We start from the raw sequence: 25506 nt of genomic DNA on the forward strand, positions 1-25506 counted from the left end.
AATAATAATTCAAAAATGTTTTAAATTTTTAGAAAACTAGAAAATGTTTCAACAAATATCATAAATGTTAATATATCAAAAGTTCAAAGAATTCTTTCAGATAGGTAATAGGTGAACAACCCAATGGAAAATAGAAAACATATTTGAATACATAATTCACAGAAGTAGAAACCAAATGGCCATGGGATTTTCTTTTTAATTCATCCTTGGCTCACTGGTAACCAAACAACTCCAAAACATAACAACAGCAACAAAAAGACCTGAGAAATATTTTGCTCCCAAAACAACCACCAATTGACAGATAATATAAGACATGTCTAAGAATTTATATAAAGGTGTATTCTCTCTCACCTAGTGCTGACAGGAACTTAATTTGATATATTTCCAAATAGTGCTTCAGAAACATATAGGAAACATTTAAAATATGTACATTCCTTAGATTCATCAATTCTAGTCTTATAATTTGCCCTATGAGAAAAGCCATGGGTTTGCATTAAGCTTTATTTCTAAGGATATTCATGCTTATAATAGAGAAAGTTTGGTAACAAGCTAAATATCCAAGAATGGGAAAAATAAAACTTTGCAATCATTAAAAATGATGCTGTAATGTCCCAAAGATATAAACAAATAGACCAAAAGAAGAGAGAATAGTATCCAGAAATAGACTTATATGTACACAGCTACCTAAGTAAATCATGACCTTGTGGTAGGCAAAACAGGACACTGTCCTGTTAAGCAGACACTAAAAGCTTTAACCACAAAAGAGAAAGAATTGATGAATTGGACTTTATTAGAGTTAAAAAATTCTTCTCATCAAAAAGCATCACTTCACAAAAATGGTACTTTGCAGAAGAGGATGCCCACATAGCTGGTAAGCTACAAAAGATACTCGACATCATGACTTATCAGGTATGTACACACTAAAACCACAATGATTGTAGCAAATACCTATCAGAATGACTACAATTAAAAGGACCAAAAATGCCAAATATTCACAAAGATATCACAAAACTGGAGCCCTCATACATCCCTGGAGGGAGTAACAATTGCTTCAACCATCTTGAAAAAGTGATTTGGCTACTAAAACTAAACTTACACCTACCCTATGATGTGTTGCTAGGTACCCAAAAGAAACAAAAAGCATATGTCCTCAAAAAGACTTATATGAGAATGTTCATGGCAACTTTATTCACAATAGCTACAAAATGGAAATAAATGTTTGTCAACAGAAGAATGAAAAAACAAATTATGGTATATTTATATAGTAGAATACTATATAGCAATGTTGAAAAAGAAAGAACCATTAATATATGCAACAAGATAAATGAATCTTTAATAAAATTATGTTGAATGAAAAAAGGCAGATCCTGAAGAGTACTTTTGAAAAACATTCATTCCATTTATGCAAAGTTAAGCAAAAATCATCTATGGTGATTAAACTCAGAATAGAGGTACCTATATGGAGATCTTGAATGGAAAAGAGCCTAGGGATGCCTGTGAGTTGATGGAATGTTCTATATATTGATGGGGTGTGGCTAAGAGATGACACATAAGTAAACATTTATGGAGATGACTATTTAACATACATACAATTTTGTGCATGTAAGTTATACCTTAAAATATTTTTAAGAGATGCTAGAAAATAATATTTAACAGTATGAGGAAATGTTAACATTATACTAAGTAAAAACAAGTTTTAATCATCAATTTGTCCATTCAACAAATATTTATCGGGAATCTACTAAGTGACAGACATTGTCCTAGGACACAGAGAATGATAGTAAATAAAATAGAAAATGCCCCTATACCCAAACAGCCTACATTCTAGTGTGGCGTTTGTTAAACGATAAGTACATGTGTGATTTCACCTGCATGTGGAATCTAAAAAAAAAAAAAAAAAAAAAAATGAACTCATAGATATGTAGAATAGATTGGTGGTTGCCAGAGGCAGAGGTTGGGTGTTGGGTGAAATGGGTGTAGGTGTCAAAAGATACAAACTTGCTGTAAGGATTAAGTCCTGGGGATGCAATGTACAGCATGATGACTGTATTTAATAATATTGTATTGCATATTTGAAAAATGTTGAAAGAGTAGAGTTTAGAAGTTCTCATCACACACACACACACACAAAATTGTTACTATGTGTGGTGCAGGGTATTAACTAGATGTACTGTGGTGGTCATTTTGAAATATCCACATGTATCCTATCTGTCCACCTCAAACTAATAGGATCTTGTATGTCAATTATATCTCAATAAAAATGTCCCAGTTTGCCTAACACATTGCTTTAAGTTAAAATCTGTTATTTAATAAAACTGGAAAAAAGGTCATTGGCACGGAGTGGCAGAGAAGTTACTCGACTGCTAAAGAAAATTTCAGTCTACTCCATTCTCACCTTGCCTTGAACACACCTCATCACTGTAAAGATTTTTTCAATGAGTGAGTGAAGGCATGACTGTCACTGCATACAATCTATTTTTTGGCAGATAATAAAGACAAATCTGTTTCTGTCATAACCCAAAAGTTATGCAAAATATTGGCTACATTACCAAGAAATACCAAACATTTTGGTAAGTTATAATAATTATTCAAGTATCTGGAATGCTCACTATGTATCTATTCAAATTTATTTAATCAATGAATAAGTCCAAAGCAACCACAAAACAATGAGGACACAGATAAAGTGTATTATTAAGAGGTGTGCACATGTATGTGTACACACTCATGTCAACAAGGATTTAAAATAAGCATAGAAAAAAAGACTAGAAAATTTTAGAAGTGGTATCAGTTTTGGGGATTGCAGGTAATTTTCATTATCTTCTCTGTGCTTCTATAATTTTCTACAATGAACATTCCTTTCCTTTTATAACTGGGGAAAGGTGTTATTAACAACATGCTTAATGCAGGCATGTTGGTTCTAGCTGGTTCTCTGCAGAGGGACAACCACATTATGCTCCCTGAGTATTTGTAGCTTATTAGTTTTGACAGCTGTGTAACACCTGGAGCAGTTGCATACAACCTGAATGAATTTCTTCAAGGCAATTGATGTAGAAATTATATTAGGAGAGGAAGGACAAAGAGTCATCCAGAAAAAACTTTTTAATTGGCGTCATGAAATAGTCTCCGCAGGGATTATTTGCCAAGCCAGGATTTTTCATCGAACATTAGGTCAAAGTCATTAAATCAGAGCCAGGAAAGTATATAAATTATAGTGGAATGTTTGTCCAGCCTGCTAAATCATATCTTTGCCTCTCTCATTAACTTGGAGAGCATCTTTAGGTAAATTCACACAACTTGATTTCTCATCTATTAAATGGGGAAAATAATCTCGAGATTAAAGGTCTGCTGCAGTTTTCTACTTGGCTCTCACTGATCTAAACTGTACTCCTACTTCAAAAGATCCATGGTGGGGTATGCACTCAGACCTCCAAATGACTACAGCTTCCTTCATGCTTAAACCCCTTTACCAAGCCACACCATAGATAAGTCATTATGTGAAAACGTGTTTGCAATGGAAGTTAGATTATTTAGAAATCCACAATCTGTGATTAATCTGATCATTTGGTACAGAACAATTAAGTGAGAAGTTAACTTTGGAGGTTAGATTTTGCTATACATTCATCATTATTTTTCTTTGTCCCAACACTTGTCCCAACACTCAGCTATGTGAATCTGCTTCAAATTGCAAGCCTTTTCTGTCAGAGACAGTCATGTGTTCTATAAAATTATTCCAGATAGCACTTAAGTTAATTGTAAAATACATACACATATGCACACAATGTGATCCTTAACTTTATGTATCAACTTGACTGGGTCACAGGAGACCCAGATATCTGGTCACACATTATTATGAATATGTCTATAATGATGTTTCTGGATCAGATTAACTTTGGAATCAGTAGGCTGAATAAATCAGATTGCCTTCCCTCATGTGGGTGGTCCTTATCAATCAGTTGAAGGCCTAACTAGAACAAAAACCCTGAATAATAGGGAACTTCTTCTACCTGTCTTTTATTTTTATTTATTTTTTTTTTTAAAGTAGGCTTGCCATGCAGCATGGAGCCCAATGTGGGGCATGAGCTCACAACTCTGAGATCAAGATCAAGAGTTGCCCCTGAATGATTATATCCAATTTCACCCAGGTACCCCTCAACCTGACTGCCTTTAAACTAGTACATCAATTTTTTTTTATGTCTTTGACTCAAACTGAAACACTAGCTTGCTCTGGGTCTCAGGCCTACCAGCTTTGAACTGGAACTATACCATTGACTTTCCTGGTTTTTGGTCTTTTTTTTTTTAATAATAAATTTATTTTTTATTGGTGTTCAATTTACCAACATACAGAATAACATCCAGTGCTCATCCCATCAAGTGCCCCCCTCAGTGCGGTTTTAGGTCTTTGGACTTCAGATTGTAACTATACCTTTCTCTCTCCTAGGTCTCCAGCACACTAACTACAGATTTGGGGGCTTTTCAGAGTCCATAACCACATGATCTTATTTTATATAATAATAAATACATCTGGGGCACCTGAGTGGCTGGGTGGTTGAGCATCTGCCTCTGGGCTCAGGTCATGATCCCTGGGTCCTGGGATTGAGTCCTGCATTGGGCTCCCCGCAGGGAGCCTGCTTTTCCCTCTGCCTCTATCTCTGCCTCTCTCAGTGTGTCTCTAATGAATAAATAAATAAAATATTTTTTAAAAATTTAAAAAAGGAATAAATACATCGGAGAGTAATGATCGTGAATATGTTTCATACGTTTACTGGCTCTTTGGGTATCCCCTTTTGTGAAATGATGCCTTTTAATGAACATAGGTTTTTAACTTTAATAAAGCCAATTTATCAATCCTTTTTCTTTATGATTAAATCTTTTAGTCCTGCTTAAGAAAGTTTTGCCTACCACAGCCCACCATAAGATCATTTATTATATATGTATATTTTTTAGATTTTTTTATTTATTAATTTGAGAGAGAGAGAGAACACGAGTGGGGGGAGGATCAGAGGGAGAGGGACAAGCAGACTCTGAACTGAATATGGAGACTGATACAGGGCTCAATCTCATGACCCTGAGATTATGACCTGAATAGAAATCAAGAGTAGGATGCTTAACCAACTGAACCATTCAGGTGCTATATATATATATATAATATATATATTATATTTCTTATAATAAATATATTATTATATAATAATAAATATATTTTTATATTTATATATATTATATATATTATATATATTATATATATTTTATATTTATATATATTTATATTATATATATTATATATATAATATATATTTTATATTTATATATATTTATATTATATATATTATATATATATTATATATATTTATATATATTAAATATATATAATAATATATATTATATATATTAATACCAATTATAATTGATATTATATATTGAATTTATATCAATATAAAATTTCAAATCATTGTGATGACTTAAATACTGGTTTCTGGATCTCAAAAGAGGTGGTTGTGTAATTTATTCACTTGACATGTTTTCATCTTATAACTGCTAAAATGATTGTAAACTGGCTACGTGAATGTACTGAAAGCTTCACAGAATGTGTCTATAATTATTGGACCTATTCTAGATTAGTTTTTTCAAAGAAATCAATCATTTAAATAAGGTTTTTGTGAATGTCTTCAACATGATGAGCTTTATCAACATTCTTTGCTGGTTCTTCTTCATCTCCCTGATTTCTAAATGTTGGAGTCTCCCATGCTCTGTCCTCAGACCAATTGTTTTTCTATCTATACTTAGCCCCTGAATGATTATATCCAATTTCATAACCAATTCACACTACCACATTTTACTATTTAGAATGTATTTCACAAACCCAGACATTCCTTTGGCCTTTATGCACATGTCCATTCCCACTTACAAGTCTCATGGACATCTCAAAATTATAAAGAGTGAGTCAACACTGAGCTTCTGCTTTTCCACACTGCCTTTCTACCTTCTCAGTCACTGGCAATTCTAGTTTACCAGTTGCTTCTTTTTCCTTGATATCTAATTTATAAATAAACAGCATCAACTCTACCTACAAAATATATTCAGAAGCTTAGCACATCTGCTGCTGTGATCCTAGTCCAAACTACCATAATCTCTTGTTTAGACTATTGCAACAGCTTCCTACCTGGTCTACTTATTCTTTTCCCCTTGACCATTCAGACCACTCTCAAGAGAATAGTTAGGAAAATACTATCTAAATGTAAATCAGATCATGTCATTCCTCTGCTCCAGACCTCTAATCACATTCAGGGAAAGAGTAAAATTCTTCCCAATACTTACAAATCTGTATTGGTCTGTTGTCACTGAGAAGCAGATCGCAAGATGGAATTAAAAGTGCAATGATAACCCTGAGTGATATTAGCAAGATGGCAGATGAGGAAGCCCCAGACCATTGTTCCCTCATGGAAACATTAAATAAATAGTTATAAACTGAATAAAATAGCTTTATCAGAATAACAGAAATCAAAGGATTTACAGCAAGTAAGCAAATGCCAAATCAAGCAAAAGCTACATTCAAAATGGTAGGAAATTTCATGATATATGTAGCCACCTCTTCCCTGGTATAGTGCAGTTTGAGGAAAGTGGTGGCCTCATCCCAAGCCCCTGTCCATGAAATGAATTTATAGTGTTTTAACCTGTATGTGGGCTGCTTGTGGGATTGGTCTCAGTATTGTTTAACTTAGAGCCCATACAGAAAAAAAAGTGGCATGGATGTACACTAGAATAACCTGCAGGTAACAGCAGACATGGCTCATGAAAATTACAAGAGTGCAACAGAACTACAGATACCCCAGAGCAAAGATCACTGATTAAGAAATACAATAGAACAGCTGAGACCCTGAGAAGAATCAGAGGGGAAACTCTTAGGGAAATTAAGATGTTTAAAGGCAACTGTATATATAGAAGAATAGAAGTGGGCAGACCCCTACCCCAAGGAAAATTCATGACCATTTTATGGTTCTGACAACCATAAGCCTTCACACTGGGCTGATGAGTGAAGGTCCTCCCCTAATAGCCAGTCTGGGAGAAGTAGCTGTTTCTTCTTCAAAACAACAATTTTATTTTTATTTATTTATTTTTTTGTTCATTTGTTTGTTTGAGAGAGCGAGATCAGGTGAGTGGGCAGGGAAGGGCAGAGGGAGAAAGAGAGAGAGAGAGAATCTCAAGCAGGCTCTATGCTCAGCACAGAGCTGAAAACAGGAATCAGATGCTTAGCCACCCAGGCACCCCTGAACTCAATTTTCAGCAGAAGATCACAAAGCATAAAAAGAAACAAGAAAATATTGCCCATTTATTTTTTTAAAAGATTCTTTTATTTATTTGAGAAAGTGAGCAAGTGAGAGAACACAACCAGGGGCAGTGGCATAGGCAAAGGGAGAAGCAGGTTCCCCATTGAGCAGAGAATCAAATGAAGAGCTCAATCCCAGGACCCCAGGATCATGACCTGAGCTGAAGGCAGACGCTTAACTGACTGAGCCACCCAGGCACCCTGAAAACATTGCTTATTCAAAAGAGCAAAATAAATCCCCAGAATCTGTCCCTGAAGAAACAGGCATCAGATTTAATTGACAAAGACTTTAAAAAACTACCAGAGCTCAAAGAAAACACAAAAACTGAAAGAAATCAAGAAAACAAAATATGAATGAAAAAAGAACCAAATAGGGGATCCCTGGGTGGCGCAGTGGTTTAGCGCCTGCCTTTGGCCTAGGGCGCGATCCTGGAGACTCAGGATCAAATCCCATGTCGGGCTCCCCAGTGCATGGAGCCTGCTTCTCCCTCTGCCTATGCCTCTGCCTCTCTCTCTCTCTCTCTGTGTGACTATCATAAATAAATAAAAATTAAAAAAAAAGAACCAAATAGAAATTTTGTAGCTGTAAATACAATAGCTGCATTGGAAAATTCACTAAATAAGTTCAATGCAGACTCGAACAGTAGAAGGAAGAATCCAGGATTTTGAACATTAATTACTTGAAATTATTGAGTCTGAAGAACTAAAAGATAAAAGAAGAGAAGTAAAAATAGCCCAAGACCAAGTGAGGTATATTCCTGGAATGCAAGGGTGGTTCAACATACAAAAATTTACATAACATACCACATCAATAGAATGAAGGGAAAAGCCACATGATTATCTCAGTTGATAACAAAAATTTAACATCTTTCAATTAGCAATAATCGCGCCTCGGATAAACTTCATTGGCACGATACTGCCACTGCACAAAGCTCAAAAATTTAACATCTTTCCATGATAAAAACACTTTATCAAACCAGAAATAAAAGGAAACAATCTCAAAATAACAAAGGCCATATTTGGAAAAACCCACAGAAATCATAAGCAAAAGACTGGAAGGTTTTCTCCCAAGATCACGAACAAGTCAAGAATGCCCACTGTCACCATTTCTGTTCAACATATTTAATTAAAAATGGGCAAAGGACTTAAATAAGCACTTCTCCTAAAAAGATACACAGATTGTCAAAAAGCATCAAATGATATTCTCAGTATCTCTAATCATTAGGGAAAGAGAAATAAAAATCACAATGAGATTAATTGCAGCAATTAAGATGACTATTAACAAAAAATAAAACAAGGGGTGCCTGGCTGGCTCAGTTGGTACAGCATGCAACTTTTGATCTTGGCGTCATGAGTTCAAGCCCCACATTGGGTGTAGAGATTACTTAAAAACAAGATATTTAACAAACAAGTAAATAAATAATTAAATTAAATAAACAATATAGCAGGTGAGAAATTAGAAACCTTATGCATTGGTGGTGGTGCAATCCACCAGCTTGGTTGGTCCTCAAAATCTAAAATAGATTTACCTTGTGATCCAGCGATTCTACTTCTGGATATATATACTCGAAAGAATTGACAGCAGGACTTTCCACAGAGATTCCCTCATACAGATTATATATCCATGTTCATAGCAACAGTTTTCACAATAGCCAAAAAATGGAAGCAACCCACGTATACATCAGTGGATAAACAAAATGTGGCACATATATATGATGGAATATTATTCAACCCTTAAAAAAGAATGGAATTCTTACACATGCTGCAACATGGATGAACCTCAAAGGCATTAGATTAAGTGAAATAAGCCAATCACAAAAGGACAAATAGTTTATAATTTCATTTACTCAAGGTACCTAAGGTAGTCAAATTTATGGAGGCAGCAAGTAAAATGGTGATTGCCAGTGGCTGCGGAGATGAAGGAGGAATAAGGCATGATTGTTTAACATGTATGAAATTTCATTTTGGGAAGATGACAAAAGTTCTCATGATAGATAGTGGTGGTGGTTGCACAACTATGTGAATATACTTAATGCCTCTGGACTGTACACTTAAAATTGGCTAAAATGGTAAATTTTATGATTTGTATCCTTTTTCACAATAAAAATTTATCTTGGAAAAAGAGTACAAAGATTTTATTAGGAGAAATGTCCATGAGGGGGAATAAGGAAGGAACTGGGAGAAATTGAGATAATTATTAGACCATGAAGCAAGTCTGACTCTCAGGAAAAGAGATAAGGAAGGAAGACTGAATAGAAGGATTCTAGCCCTCCATTCAATCTAAGGAAGTTTTGGCAAGTCCAACAGCCACAGTTACCCATCAAAGGAGTCCCCATTTTCTCCCAGAAATGGATCTGCTTTAGTGTCATTGAACTATTGGTATTGACTGAAAGGAAGCAGCCCTAAAAAATGTCAGTAGGTTACAGAATGGAGCAGCTGGAGAGCTTGATCAATCACACTCTTTGTCATTTGAAGTCAGTGAAACCTATTCTCACTGAAATCTCAAAGGCCTCAATTTGCCCCATCATTGCCTCAACACCTTGCATCATGTGTTCTAACCACATTGGCCTTACCAATCCTTGAAAACACTAAGCATGTTCCCACTATAGAGCCTTTGCCCATGTTGCCTAAATCCCTTTCCCTCAGATATCCACATGGTTTATTTCTTTCCTCACTCCAGATTATCAAATATCACTTATTACTCAAATATCACTTTCCCAGTGAAGCCTGCTTTGGTCACCCTATATAAAGTTTTAACACCCCTGCACTAACCCCCATACATATACACATACACATACACATACACATACACATACACATACTTTCTATTCTCTCCTCTTTGTTTTTCCTTAGCGCTTGTCACTATAACACATACTATACTCATTTATCTTGCTTATTTCCTGGTTCCTCTACTATAATGTAAATTTTATTTTAGCAGGAGCATTGATTTTTGTAGTTGCTAATATTTATCAAGTAAATAGTAAGTAGAATAATGCATAGAAAATACTAAGCATTCAATAAATATTTGCTGAATAAAACATTGAGCACACAGAAGAAAAAAAGACTGAGAAATATTAATCAATTTACTGCTAATGTGCAAATGAGTCATTATAAGAAATCCAGAAGGACATCTTGGCAACATTTAATTCACAGTTAGTCCAAATTTCCATGTGTACTTGGAAGGAAGAAACTTCATGAAAAATCTACAATCCAAATATTTCTCAAGTTTAGAATGATTTTCATAGGAAAAAAAGAAAGGAGACTTTCAAAGATAAAAATTCTAAGACAAAATAGTCATCATCAAAGGACACCATAACATCTTTGTGACTCCTTTGGGTGAAGAATGGGACAATATATGTCTCAAAAGTGTTAGTGAAAACAATTGATTTAAACACATTGAACTTTTAATAATACCCACAGTTCTGGGGCACCTGGGTGGCCTGATTTCAGCCCAGGTCAGGATTTCAGGGTCCTGGAACCACATTGCTCAGCAGGGAGTCTACTTCTGCCTCTCCCCCTGTGTGTGCACTCTCTCTCTCAAATAAATAAATAAAAATCTTTAAGAAAAGTAAAATGAAAATATTCACAGTTCTTAATAATAAAAAGAAAAATAAGGGCAACATCAAAAACAAAAATAAAAACCTTCCCTTTGGGACACAAGTAGGAAAACCAAGGCACTAATTTTTTATTCTGGAGATTGACAATTAAAATAAATACAAGGATTTGTCAATTATTCTAATTTCAGGATAACCAAATTGCTTTAATTGATAAGGAAATGTCCTTCTTTTCAGAAAACATTCAGCTAATGAATGAAGAAATATAATTTATACAAATCATCATTTTGGAAGCTGTAGTGAAATCTTTGATTCAATCAATTATCAGCAGTGAGTGCAATAGAGAAGAAGTTGGTGGGAAACAAAACACACATCATGCCCATTGAAACAAGTAGTCAATCTTAGCATCACTAAAGGTAGGACAGACATTTTTGTGCTTCATCTTGTGATGCGATACAAAACACACAGCACCACCTATGAAATATTCTGGCCAAGAAAGCAGGACCTGAATCTAATCAAGCACTAGAGCTAACTTCCATTTACAGGAAAAATGAGAAATAGAGAAACAGGAACAAGTGAGATGACACCATCAGGAAAATCAGACAAATCCAGAAGGTGGGACATTCTACAAGACAGCTGACCTGAGTTCTGAAACAAGTAAATAGCATGCAAAAACATGGTGGGAGATTGTTCTGGATATTATTTTTAACTTAATAACACTAGACAACAAAATACAATGTGTAGACTTCTTTTTGTATCCTGATTCAGATGCACCAAAATACAAGAGGCACCTGGGTGGCTCAATTAATTAGGCATCCAACTTGATTTTGGCTCCAGTCATGATTTCAGGCTCATGGAATCAAGCCCTGCTTTGGGCTCCTCACTCAGCAGAGAGTCTGTTGGAGGTTCTCTCTCACTTTCTCTTTCTCTGCCCTTCTCCCCTGCTCGCTCTCTCTCTCTCTCTGCCATCCCCTCAAATAAATAAATCTTAAGAAAATACTTTTTGAGGGATCCCTGGGTGGCGCAGCGGTTTGGCGCCTGCCTTTGGCCCGGGGCGTGATGCTGGAGACCCAGGATCGAATCCCACGTGGGGCTCTCTGCATGGAGCCTGCTTCTCCCTCTGTCTGTGTCTCTGTCTCTCTCTCTGTAACTATCATGAATAAATAAATAAAATTTAAAAACTAAAAAAAAAAACAAAATACTTTTTGAGACAATTGAAGAAATCTGATTATTGTCTAGTTACCAGAAGTCACCAAAGAATTATTATTATTATCATTATTTATTAATTTTGTGGATATGACTAATGTCACTGTAGTTAGGTAAGACTGTACATCCATATTTTTAGACCCATATTAGAATATAGAGGAGAGTGACATATATTTAATTACATTTAAATGACTTCAGGAAAAGAGGACAATGGATTAATCTGATGGGGCAAAATCACAGTAATTATTGAATTTACATAATGAATGTAAGTGGTTTATTTTATTATTCTCTCCATTTTGCATATGTTTGGAAAATTTAACAAAAAAAAATTAAAAAGAAAAGATTATCTTATCCTAACGAATGAGGGTTTACTATGTCATGAATAAATCATCCACTTAATTAACTTATGCTACAATAATATCTGAAAATATTTATGCACCTAATTAGAGGGAAAATATAGCATGAAAATATCTAAGCTTAAATCAAATATTTGGAAAGTCTGATATCTATTAATTCACTGTATGTTTGTTGAACCCTTACTATGAATCAACCATAGTTCTAAATGCTAGGAATATAGTGATGAACAAAGTTAAGTCCTTTTCCTCTTGGATCTATACACTAGGAAGAGATAGACAGACAAATAAAAGATAATAGTAATCGAAAGTAATAAGTACCATAAAGATGATAAAGCCAGAAAAGAAGATAGAGGGACAAGACAGCAGGAGTGGAGAACTTCTGAGATAAGGTAGACAGAAAAGGAATTTCTAAAAAGGTGATACTTGAGCTTAAATCTGAATGGTAGTAGGTACATACATTAAAAAGATCTGGGCAATGAAGCAGGGTAGGATGAAGAGCAAGTATAAAAGTTCCGAACCATAGAAGAGCTGGATGTGTATGAAGGACACTGTAAATATAGAAGAGGAAGAAGCAGGGAGAGGTGTAGGTGAACATCAGGAGTCAAGTAGGGGACAAAATACGTGGAGCCTTGCAAGTCATGCTAAGAAGCTTAGATTTTACTGTAAATACAATGACAAATCATTTAAGAATTTGAAGCAGGAAAATGACATGATTAGATTTAATATTTTTAAAATACATGCCTTTATAGGTTTAGAATTTGTTAACCGAGTTCATAACAAGATTGGCCTAAAACTTTCTTTTCTTATTTTGTCCTTGAATGATTCTGGTGTCAAAGTTATATTAGTATAATAAAATGAAATAGAAACCATTCCTTCATTTTGTACCCCCTGGAACTTTTCTATAAGACTAGGATAATCTGCTCCTTAAATAATTTATAAACATTGCCTGTAAAGCTATCTGACCTGATATTACTTTATGCACAGATTTATGCTTTAATTTATTTAGTAGCTATATGTTACCTCATGATTTCTAGTTGTTGAGTTGAATTTGGTAAGTTATATTTTTGAGAACATACATAATTTTTTCAGAGTTTTAAAATATATTTGCATAGCCTTACATTTCTGAATAAAATGTAGTAAAGGGTTAGATTTCCCTCTTAACCAAGACAACTGTCAATTGTTGGAAAAATACAAAGTTTCGAATACGTTGGACAACAGGCCACAAAAAAACTGTGCCCCTGGGAGACAGACAGCAAGATGGACACTGCAACTGACTAGTTTATGCCCCTGGAAGGATTTCCAGGCTGCAGCCACAGGACAGGAAATCCCAGGTGGGTCATGGAAGACTCCCAGAGTTGGAAGATAGAGCTGAGCCCACAGTAGCTGAAGTTCACAGGCAGAGTACCAGAGATGTGGGAGCAGTAGCAAAGGATCCCTAGCAGAGTGAAAATCAGTATAAACATGTGAGAAAACTACCCCAGGTTGAAGAAAGAGTGACCTGAAACAATTAAAAGGTACAGCTCCACCAGGGCTCAGAATAGTGTCTAGTCCTAACAGCCAGTCAGAAACACCTCATAATTCATGGGGCTTTAAGCAGGGCATTCATAAGAATCTTGCTTCCATAGTGGAAAATAACTCGATCCAGATTAAACACTGCTCTGGTCCTACCTAATAAGCAAGAACCAAAAGAATCAAACTGTGTCCATGGAACCTAACTGTATACCAGAATAAAGCTCAAGAAATTTTATGGGAAGGCAAATATAACCCAGAATAAAATAAGCTAAAATTCACAATGTTTGATATCCAACCAAAATTTACTAAGTAGGCAAAGAAACAGGAAAATATCACCCATAGTGAGGGGGAAAATCAATCAACTAAAGTCAACACAGAATTTATACAGATGTTAGAATTAGCAAATAAGGACATGAGAACAGTTCACGATAACCATATTCTGTATGTTCAGAAAGTTAGAGAAGAAAGTGAATATATTAAGTAGAAATGCAGAAGATAAAAAATGATGTGAACCAATGAAGTAAAAAAACTGGTATTTTGCAAAGATCAGTAAAAATGATAAGAAAGTGAACATATTAAGTAGAAATGCAGAAGATAAAAAATGATGTGAATCAATGAAGTAAAAAAACTGGTATTTTGCAAAGATCAGTAAAAATGATAAATCTCTAACCCAGGGATTCTCATTTGGAGGTGATTTTGCCCACCACGGGACATTTGGTAATGTCTGAAGACATTATTGAGTATGATAACTAAGAATTGCTGGTATCTAGTAGGTAAAGACCAGGAATGCTGCTAAACGTCCTGCAGGAAAGCCCTCGCAACTAAATTATCCAGCTCAAAATGTCAGTAATACTGAGGTTGAGTCTGAGCAGAAAAAGAGCGAGAAAACACAAATTATTAATATAAGATATGAAAGAGATGACATCATTATAACTCTTACATATTTTAAAAGTACAATAAGCAGTACCTGGGTGGTTCAGTTGGTTAAGCATCTGACTCTTGATTTGGGCTCAGGTCATGATCTCAGTGTCATGAGATTGAGCCACACATTGGGCTTTATGTTAGGTATGGAGACTGCTCAAGAGTCTCTCTCTCTCTCTCCCTCTCCCTTGGCACCTCCCCCCTTCTAAAAAAAAAATAAGCGAGTACAATAAGCTAATGTTATAGATAACTGTAGGCAAAAAAAATTTGAAAATTCAGGCAACCTGATATATTTATTGAAAAACGTAAATTAGCAAAGCTCACTTGAGAAGAAATATATTATTACTAAGTCACCATGTATCTGTTAAAGAAAATGACTTTGTACATTAAAAAACATAAGCACAAAGAAAACCTCAAACTCAGATGGCTTTACTGATTAATTCTATCCAAGCATTTGAAGAATAAATAATATTAATTCTACACAAACATTTCTCAAAAATTGAAGGAGAGCCACTACTCCCCAAATCATCCTACAAGACCAGCACTAACCAAAATAAATGGATTATTTAAAAAACAAACAAACAACATATATTGGTCCTTGAAAAGAAAAAGATGTCTATGAAAACCTATAGCTAACATATATTTAATGATAAAAGAGTAGATCCTTTTCCACTAAGATGAGGAACAAGGCAAGAATGTCAACTATGCAACATCTATCCAACATTGTACTGGAAGATATAGTCAATACAAAGGGAAGAAAAAGAGCCCGACTACCATTCCCACCCAGCAGAAATTAGGAGCCTCCCACTCATGTAGCTACAGAGGCTAAGTGAGGAATCTTGGCTTCTACCATCTGGTAGTAACAAGTTGACATCTCCTTCCTTCCCTAACCAGACCAGTGCCGGAAGAAGCCAATTAAAACAGAAGGTTAAATTAAGATCCAGAGTCTCATAATACCTAAAATATTCTGGTTTTTTTTTTTTTTTTATGATAGTTACAGAGAGAGAGAGAGAGAGGCAGAGACACAGGCAGAGGGAGAAGCAGGCTCCATGCACCGGGAGCCTGACGTGGGATTCGATCCAGGGTCTCCCGGATCGCGCCCTGGGCCAAAGGCGGGCGCCAAACCGCTGCAACACCCAGGGATCCCAATATTCTGGTTTTAACTGAAAAATTCCTTTCATATCGAGGACCAGAAAGATCTCAAACTAAATGAAAAAACACAACAGATGCTGATACTGAGATGACAGAAGTAATAGAATTATTTGGTGAAGATTTTAAAGTACATATGATTAAAACTTAAATGAGCAGTTTTGAACAGATTCAAAACAATTGAAAAAAAATGGAAAGTCACAGCAAAGAAATAAAGAATCAAATGGAAATTTCAGAACCACCAAATTAGAGAATTCCCTGGAAGGACTCAATAGCAGAATGGAGGAGACAGAGGAAATAGTGAACTAGAGCTTAGAACAATAGAAATTCGCCAATCTAAAACAATAGAAACAGAATGGAAAAGAACAGAGCCTAAGGGACCTGTGGGAATAAAACAAAAATTGAACATTTCTGTCTTTAGAATCCCTAATGAAAAGAGAAAGAGGGCAAAGGTAGAAAAGCATTCAGAGAAATAATAAGTGAAAATTATCAAAATTTGGCAAAAGACTTTCAAGAAATTGAACTGTCAACCTAAAAAAAAATTAGCCAGTTATTTTATTAGCAAAATGAGTTTATTTGGGAATAGCTGAGGAACTGCAATTTGAGACTAGCAAACTGTGGAAAAAGCATAGAGGAGTCTGCAGAGACAAAGAGAATGTCAACTTTTATTAGCTTTTAGGAGGAAATTGAGGACAGTTGTTTTGAACAAAAGTTCATTGAGATGAACATGAGTTTGAGGTCCTGGCAATTTCTCATTGGCTTAAGCGGTCCTTCTTCCTGCTGGTTACGTAGGCTGCAAAAACTGTGTATGTGTGAGCTGCCTCTTCACGGCTTCCCAGCTTCATGGTAGATGAGGTTTCTTTTACTTACTTTCACATTTCTCCCTTTTGATCAAGATCTGTTCTTGAAAGTTTCATTGATCAAGAGTTATGCTTTCCACATTTAGTGATTTTGTCGCATCATGCCATTTCCTGCTTGTCATGTCCCATGTTGCAGATAAAGTGCACAGAATGGAAACTATTGAGGCTACATTTGAGTAACAGGGAAAGGTAGGAAGGAGAATTTTCAGGCATCTTCCCCTAAGTTCTATATCTTTTCGAGGTTGTAAATATTGCAGAACAACTCAAAGCACTGGGTTGTCTTTCCACTTTGTTGATAATGGCCTTTGATGCACAAAATTTTAAATTTTGTTGAAGTCCAATTTATCTAGCTTTTATGCTATCACTTGTGGTTTTGGAACCATTTCTAAGAAACCACTGTCTAACACAAAGTCACGAATATTTGCTTCTATGTTTTTTCTCTTAAGAGTTTTATATTTTAGCTTTCACATTTTGAGTTTATGATCCATTTGGGTTAATTTTGTATATAGTATGTGGTAGGAATCTAACTTCATTCTTTTTTGTGTGATTATCTAGCTGTCCCAATATCATTTGTTGTAAAGACTATTCTTTCCCCCATTATAGTTTCTTAACACTTTTTTTTTTTTTTTTAATGCAGGCTCTGCACTCAGCATGGAGCCCAGTGGAGGGCTTGAACTCATGACCCTGAGATCAAGACCTGAGCTGAGATCAAGAGTCAGATGCTTCACCAACTGAGCCACTCAGTTGCCCCGTGTCTTGACACTTTTGCTGAAAAATCAATTGACCATAAATGTTAGGATTTATTTCTGGATCCTTAATTCTGTCCCACTGAACTATATATGTCTATTTTTTAAAGGTTTTATTTATTTATTCATGAGAGACACAAAGAGAAAGAGAGGCAGAGACACCGGCAGAGAGAGAAGCAGGCTCCATGCAGAGAGCCCGATGTGGGACTGGATCATGGGACTCTAGGACCACGCCCTGGGCCAAAGGCAGGCGCTAAACCGCTGAGCCACCCAGGGATCCCCTGTAAGTCTATTCTTATGCCGGGATCACACTGTCCTGTTTACTGTAGCTTTGTAATAAGTTTTCAAACCAGGAAATATGAGTCTTTCACCTTGTTTCTTCTCTTTCAAGATTGTTTTGACTATTCTGGGTCTGTTACATTTCTATATGAATTTTATGATCAGTTTTTCAATGTCTGTGAACATGGCAATTGGCATTTGAATAGTGACTGCATTGAATCTGCAGATCAGTTTGAGCAGTATTGCCATCTTAACAATTTTAAGTCTTCTGATCATTGTACATGGAATGTCTTACCATTTATTTAGCTCTTTAAGTTCTTTCAACAGTATTTTCAGTTTTTAGTAAAAGTTGTACTTCCTTTGTTAAATTTATTACTAAGTATTTTGATGTTATTGTAAATAGGATGCTTTCTTATTTTTGGTTTGTTCATTGCTAGTGCATAGAAATACAACTGATTTTTGTATATTGACCTTATATCCTGCAAATTTGATGAACTCACTTATTGATTCTAATAGATTTTTGTGGATTCTTTGGGAGTTTATATGTATAATCTGGAAATAGAGATCATTATATTTCTTTTCTAATCAAACTGTCTTCTATAAGAAAAAAAAAAAAACTCATAGAAAGAGATCAGATTTGTGATTACCAGAGGGAAAGGATGGGAAAGAAGGAAATAGAAGAAGCTGATCAAAAGATACAGCTTCTAGTGATAAGATAAATAAGTACTAGGGATACAATATATAACATGATGACTATAGCTAATACCTAATACTGCTGTGTGATATAGAGAAAAGTTAAGAGTAAATTCTAAGAGTTCTCATAACAAGCAGATTTTTTCTTCTTTTTTCCTTTTATTATATCTACAAGAAGATGGATTTTAGCTGAACCTAGTGTAGTAATCATTTCACAATATATGTAAGTCAAACTATTTTTTCACATGCCGCGGACTGACCCTGCTGGGCTCGCTTGCTGACTCCTCTCAAAGGGACAGCCAGCCCCCCGTTCCCATACATAAATACAGTGATGTATGTCAATTATTTTTCAATAAAAATGGGGGTGGGTGGGAAATACGCCTTCTATTTCTTTTTCCTGTCAAATTACCCTGGCTAGAACCTTCAGTATAATGTTGCGGGGGGAAAAACAGAGATGAGAGTAGACATTCTCATCATGTCCCTGATCTTAGGGGGAAATTAGTCAGTTTTTCAGCATTATGGTGTTAGCTGTGGTCTGTGTATGGAAGTCTTTCATCAAGTTGAGGACGTCCTCTTATATTCCTAGTTTATTGTTTATATCACAAAGAATGTTGGCTATTGCCTAAGACTTTTTCTGCATCTATTGAGACTACCATGTCATTTTGTTTTATGCTGTTAATATGAATTATCATACAAATTAATTTTCATATGGTGAACCAACCTTCAGGTAGTGAGATAAATTCTATTTAATCATGGTGTATAATCATTTTTGTTGTTGGATTCAGTTTGTGAATTTTTTGTTGAGGATTTTTGCATCTATCTTCATAAAGGATATTGGTGTGAAGTTTTCTTGTGATGTCTTTTGGTATCAAGTAATACTGATGTCAGAATGAATTGAGAGGTATTAACTCCTCTTTTTTTGTGGGGGAGGTAATTTGTGAAATATTGATTTTATTCTATGTCTGGTAGGTTTTACTAGTGAAACCATCTTGACCTGGCTTCTACTAATTCAGTTGCTTTACTTGTTATGCTTCTGTTCAGACTTTTATTTCCTCTTGGGTCAGTTTTAGTAGGTTGTGTCTTTCTAGGAATTTTCCTTTCATATAGGTAATCTAATTCATTGTCATACTTTCGTTCATGTAATTCCTTTATGTTCCTTTTTAATTCCTATAAATTCAGTAGTAATGACACATCTTTTTTTTCTAAATTTAATATTTGATTCTTTTTTCTTATCCAGTATAGCTAAAAGACTGTCAATGTTGTCATGTTTTTAAAAAAGCAAAACAGCTTTTGTTTCATTGACTTCTCTTCATTGTGTTTTTATTCTCTCTTTTATTTATTTCTACCCCAATTTTTATTATTTCTTTCCATGTGCCTACTTTGAGTTTAGTTCACTTTTATTTCCAGGTTTCTTAAAATAAAACATTAGCTTATTGATTTAAGATCTTTTTAAAAAACTTTTTGTGATAAAAACACATAAGAATAAATTTACCAAATTAGCTATTTATAAATCTATGGCTCCATAATGTTAATTATATTTACAGTATTGTGCAAGGATTTCTGGAACTTCTACATCTTGCATCACTGAAACTCTATACCCACTAAACACTAATAAACACTTCATCATTCTCCAAACCTTGGCAATCATCCTTATACTTTCTGTTTCTGTGATTTTTGGCTATTTTAGATACTTTAGGTGAGTGTAATCAGACAGTATTTGTCCTTATGCAACAGGCTTGTTTCCTCAAGATTCATCCATGTTGTAGCATGTGACAGGAGTTCCATCTTTTTTAAAGCTGCCTAATATTTCATCACATGTACCACATTTTCTTTATCCATTCATCCATTGATGGACGTTTTGGTTGCTTCTACCTCTTGACTATTCTGAAGAATGCTACAATGAACATGAGTGTGCAAATATCTTACTGAAAGTCTGCTTTAGATTCTTTTGAGTATATAGTCAGGAGTTGAACTACTGAATGTTATAGTAATTCCATTTTTAATTTTCTGAGGAATTTCCATACTGCCTTCCATGTGACTACTTCACTTTATATTCCTATCACCGGTGCACAGGGTTCTAATTTCTTCACATCCTCACCAACATTTTTCGTTTTCCATTCTTATAATTGTAGCCATCCTGATGAATATGAGGTGATATCACAATGTGGTTTTGATTTGCATTTCTCTAATGATTAACAACATTGAGTATCTTTTCATGTGATTATTGACCATTTGTATGTGTTCTTTGGAGAAATGTCTATTCAAATCCTTTGTCCATTTTTTAGGATTTTATTCATTTATTCATGAGAGACAGAGAGAGAGTGAGGCAGAGACATAGGCAGAGGGAGAAGCAGGCACCCCACAAAGAGCTCAATGAGGGTCTCGATTCTGGATCCCCGGCTCACACCCTGAGCCAAAGGCAGACACTCAACCACTGAGCCACCTGGACATCCCCTTTGTCCATTTTTAATCTGGCTATTTATTTTTGTTGTTGATGTATTTTAATTGTAGAATTCCTTCAATATTTTGGATATTAATCCCTTATCCAATATATATAATTGACTGTGTTTTCTTCTCTCTTTTATATTCTATTTTCCTATTCTATAACAGGGATCTACCCAGTAGCAATGAGCATATTTACCCCCAGGATGTGATCTTGAAATATCATTTTCTATTAAAAGAAGTTAAAACTTATTAAAGAAATTGTTAATTCTAGGACTTGACCAAGAAATATACAGAATAAGCCCAGTGTACCTTCTTATATCAAGTAAGCTATCAAAGTAGTATTATCAAGATACAACAGCAACTTGAAGAAGTTTTCACCAAACAAAGTTGGAGAGGGTGAATATCAGTAAGGATAAAAAGAGTAAATTATTTTAAATGGTCCATGAATAAGAAAATTTATCTCTCTGAAAAAAATACACTAATTTAGGAAAGATGATGAAAGCTGTATTTTATATTCTTTAAATATATCGGCATGCAGATTTCAGGTTGTACTACAAAGCTGTGGTCATCAAGACAGTGTGGTACTGGCACAAAAACAGACACATAGATCAATGGAACAGAATAGAGAACCCAGAAGTGGACCCTGAAATGTACGGTCATCTAATATTCGATAAAGGAGGAAAGACTATCCATTGGAAGAAAGACAGTCTCTTCAATAAATGGTGCTGGGAAAATTGGACATCCACATGCAGAAGAATGAAACTGGACCACTCTCTTTCACCATACACAAAGATAAACTCAAAATGGATGAGAGATCTAAATGTGAGACAAGATTCCATCAAAATCCTAGAGGAGAACACAGAGCCTCTTTGAACTTGGCCACAGTAACTTCTTGCAAGATACATCCACAAAGGCAAAAGAAACAAAAGCAAAAATGAACTATTGGGACTTCATCAAGATAAGAAGCTTTTGCACAGCAAAGGATACAGTCAACAAAACTAAAAGGCAACCTACAGAATGGGAGAAGATATTTGCAAATGACCTATCAGATAAAGGGCTAGTTTCCAAAATCTATAAAGAACTTATTCAACTCCACACCAAAGAAACAAACAATCCAATCATGAAATGGGCAAAAGACATGAAGAGAAATCTCACAGAGGAAGACATGGACATGGCCAACAAGCACATGAGAAAATGCTCTGCATCACTTGCCATCAGGAAAATACAAATCAAAACCACAATGAGATACCACCTCACACCAGTGAGAATGGGGAAAATTAACAAGGCAGAAACAACAAATGTTGGAGAGGATGCGGAGAAAAGGGAACCCTCTTACACTGTTGGTGGGAATGTGAACTGGTGCAGCCACTCTGGAAAACTGTGTGGAGGTTCCTCAAAGAGTTAAAAATAGACCTGCCCTACGACCCAGCAATTGCACTGTTGGGGATTTACCCCAAAGATTCAGACGCAATGAAACGTCGGGACACCTGCACCCCAATGTTTCTATCAGCAATGGCCACAATAGTCAAACTGTGGAAGGAGCCTCGGTGTCCATCGAAAGATGAATGGATAAAGAAGATGTGGTTTATGTATACAATGGAATATTACTCAGCAATTAGAAACGACAAATACCCACCATTTGCTTCAACATGGATGGAACTGGAGGGTATTATGCTGAGTGAAATAAGTCAATCGGAGAAGGACAAACAGTGTATGTTCTCATTCATTTGGGGAATATGAATAATAGTGAAAGGGAATATAAGGGAAGGGAAAAGAAATGTTGGGAAATATCAGGAAGGGAGACAGAACATAAAGACTCCTAACTCTGGGAAACGAACTAGGGGTGGTGGAAGGGGAGGAGGGCGGGTGTTGGAGGGGAATGGGTGACGGGCACTGAGGTGGACACTTGACGGGATGAGCACTGGGTGTTTTTCTGTATGTTGGTAAATTGAACACCAATAAAAGTTAAAAAAAATAAAAAATAAAAAAAATAAATATATCGGCATGGTTTCTGGGATTCTAAAGTAATTACTTTCACCCTAACCTAAAGTGCAAGTTAAGGGGCACTTGGGGGGCTTAGTTGGGTAAGTATCTGACTCCTGGTCTCAGCTCACGTCTTGATCTCAGGGTTGTGAGTTCAAGCCCTACATTAGACTCTACACTGGGTGTGGAGCCCTACTTTTAAAAAATAAATTGGGGCATACTCTCTTTCTCTCTCTCTCTCTCTCTCAAATAAAAGTAAATAAAATCTTTAATAAATAAATAAATAAGGTGCGAGTTAAATACATGAGTTCATAATAATGCTTTAAGCATTTGGCTACCGTTGAAGGATGATAGGGAATTAACTCATTATTTTTAAAACTGTTTCTTTTAGGGGGCACCTGAGTGGCTCAGTGGTTGAGTGTCTGCCTTCTGCTCAGGTCCTGATCCCCGGGTCCTGGGATTGAGTCCTGCATCAGGCTCCCCAAGGGGAGCCTGCTTCTCCCTCTACCTGTGTCTCTGCCTCTCTCTGTGTGTCTGTCATGAACAAATAAATAAAACCTTTAAAATAAAAATAAACTTTTTTAATGGGAAAAAATCAAGTATTTCCTCTTACTTTCCTACAGATACTATACTAATATTGCTGAGTGTATATCTACATAACTGTTTTAAGTCACTCTGTCCTTTGTATTGCCTATAAACTGGCATGTAGAACTATGAGCTTCAGACGCATTCCTCCTGACTTATTCGCTAGAATGACAGCAGAGGAAATGGCTAGTGATGAACTCAAAGAGATGCGGAAAAACTTGACCAAAGAAGCCATTAGAGAGCATCAGATGGCCAAGACGGGTGGAACCCAGACGCTCAGTGGTTGAGCGTCTGCCTTCAGATGTGATCCCGGAATTCCGGGATTGGGTCCCACATCGGGTTCCTGCATGGAGTCTGCTTCTCCTCCCTTTGCCTATGTCTCTGCCTCTCTCTCTGCGTCTCTTATGAGTAAATAAATGAAATCTTAAAATATATATATGAGCTTGATCATATTTGAAATGATTAGGTATGACCTAAATTTTTGGTCATATTACCTAACAATGAGAAACACTATCAGTACAAAGATGTAGCATCCTCAACAAATACAATGCACATGTAAAATATGATGAGAGAGGAAGATCTTTAGATTAAAAAAGGCTTAAATAACATTTTTTAAAAGATTTTACTTTTAAGTAATCTCTGCATCTAACGTTGGGCTTGAATTTACAACCCCAAAATTAAGAGTCACATGCTCTACCGACTGAGCCAGCCAGGCTCAGTAACATACTTTTTTAAAAAGCAGACAGAAGGAAACTTTTTTGTTTAAAGATACACAGTGGGGTGGGAAAACTATAAAGCAAAGCAAGGAAATGATTTTTACACTACCTGAATAAGTCTCTGTCTTCCTGTTAGGGGGACGGGGCATGTGGCAGTGTACTGGGTGGCTGGTCAACTTTAATCCCTTAACTCATGTGGTAGCTACAAGGATTTGCTTTATAATTATTTTTTTATTGTATATGTATTTTTATATGGTTTATGTATCTGTGCTATATTTTAAAATGAAAATTTTTAAAATAAGTCAAGACAGTAATTAATTTTGAAGAGAAGAGTTTAAAGAGGACATGAAGATTCTGAGAACATGGTGGCACTCTCTTTTTGGGTCTAAGTGGTAATTACATGGGTGTTTGTAAAAATGTGCCAAAATAAACATCCATGATTTGTTCACTCTTCTATATGTATGTTTTACTTCAATAATAAAAGTTATTTTAAAAAATAAAAAGAAGAAAGCACAAGAGCCTTCCTTAGCCACTACTTAATTTACCCTTCATTTTTTATTTTAGGAAATGTTGCCTTTTGGTCTCATCTGTGTCATGGGAGAAATACATAATTTCATACTCGATTTAGAAGGCGTCCAGATGCTGTTACATTATTTAGTTGGCGCTGTGTGGAAGTGTTGCTTAAAGAGAGACTTTCAGTGCCAGAAATTTCTTTGCAATATATCATGTTAAACACCAATGATTTGTGTTTTAAATTTTGCCTAATGCTTTTTGTAGTATTTGAATTCTCACTGTAAACCATGAGAGCTATCTGCAGGGAATCGAGGCCTTTCCTGGTTCCCATTTCCTTCATTTGGGGAGATAACATCACAGTATATATAGTGAGGACCCAGTTATTTCCAAATCCATAGATTCATCGGGGCTGGGAAATGTCAAATAGACACCTGAATAAATAAAACACGAGCCCATTAGTGCAAGCTTCTGTGACCTGTCAGCATCATTAGGCTTTCCCGTGCACAGGAAGCCAGCTGGTATAAGGCCTTTAATAATGATGGCATCTCTCGAGAGAGCCTAACAAATCCAGGCTTTGCTTTTTGAATAAGCATTCTGATGTTTACTTTCCAGGCAAGGGTCTGACTTCGTCTTCAGGTTGCTGTAATTCAAACCTTGCCCTCCT

General features: G+C 35.6%; 1 pseudogene; it reads right to left on the minus strand.

Annotated features, from left to right (window-relative positions):
* Positions 1-8094: 8094 nt before the first annotated feature.
* Positions 8095-8258, minus strand: LOC112926843 (U4 spliceosomal RNA; annotated as a pseudogene).
* Positions 8259-25506: the final 17248 nt, after the last annotated feature.

This window comes from Vulpes vulpes, chromosome 9 (assembly GCF_048418805.1).
Source record: "Vulpes vulpes isolate BD-2025 chromosome 9, VulVul3, whole genome shotgun sequence".
NCBI lineage: Eukaryota > Metazoa > Chordata > Mammalia > Carnivora > Canidae > Vulpes > Vulpes vulpes.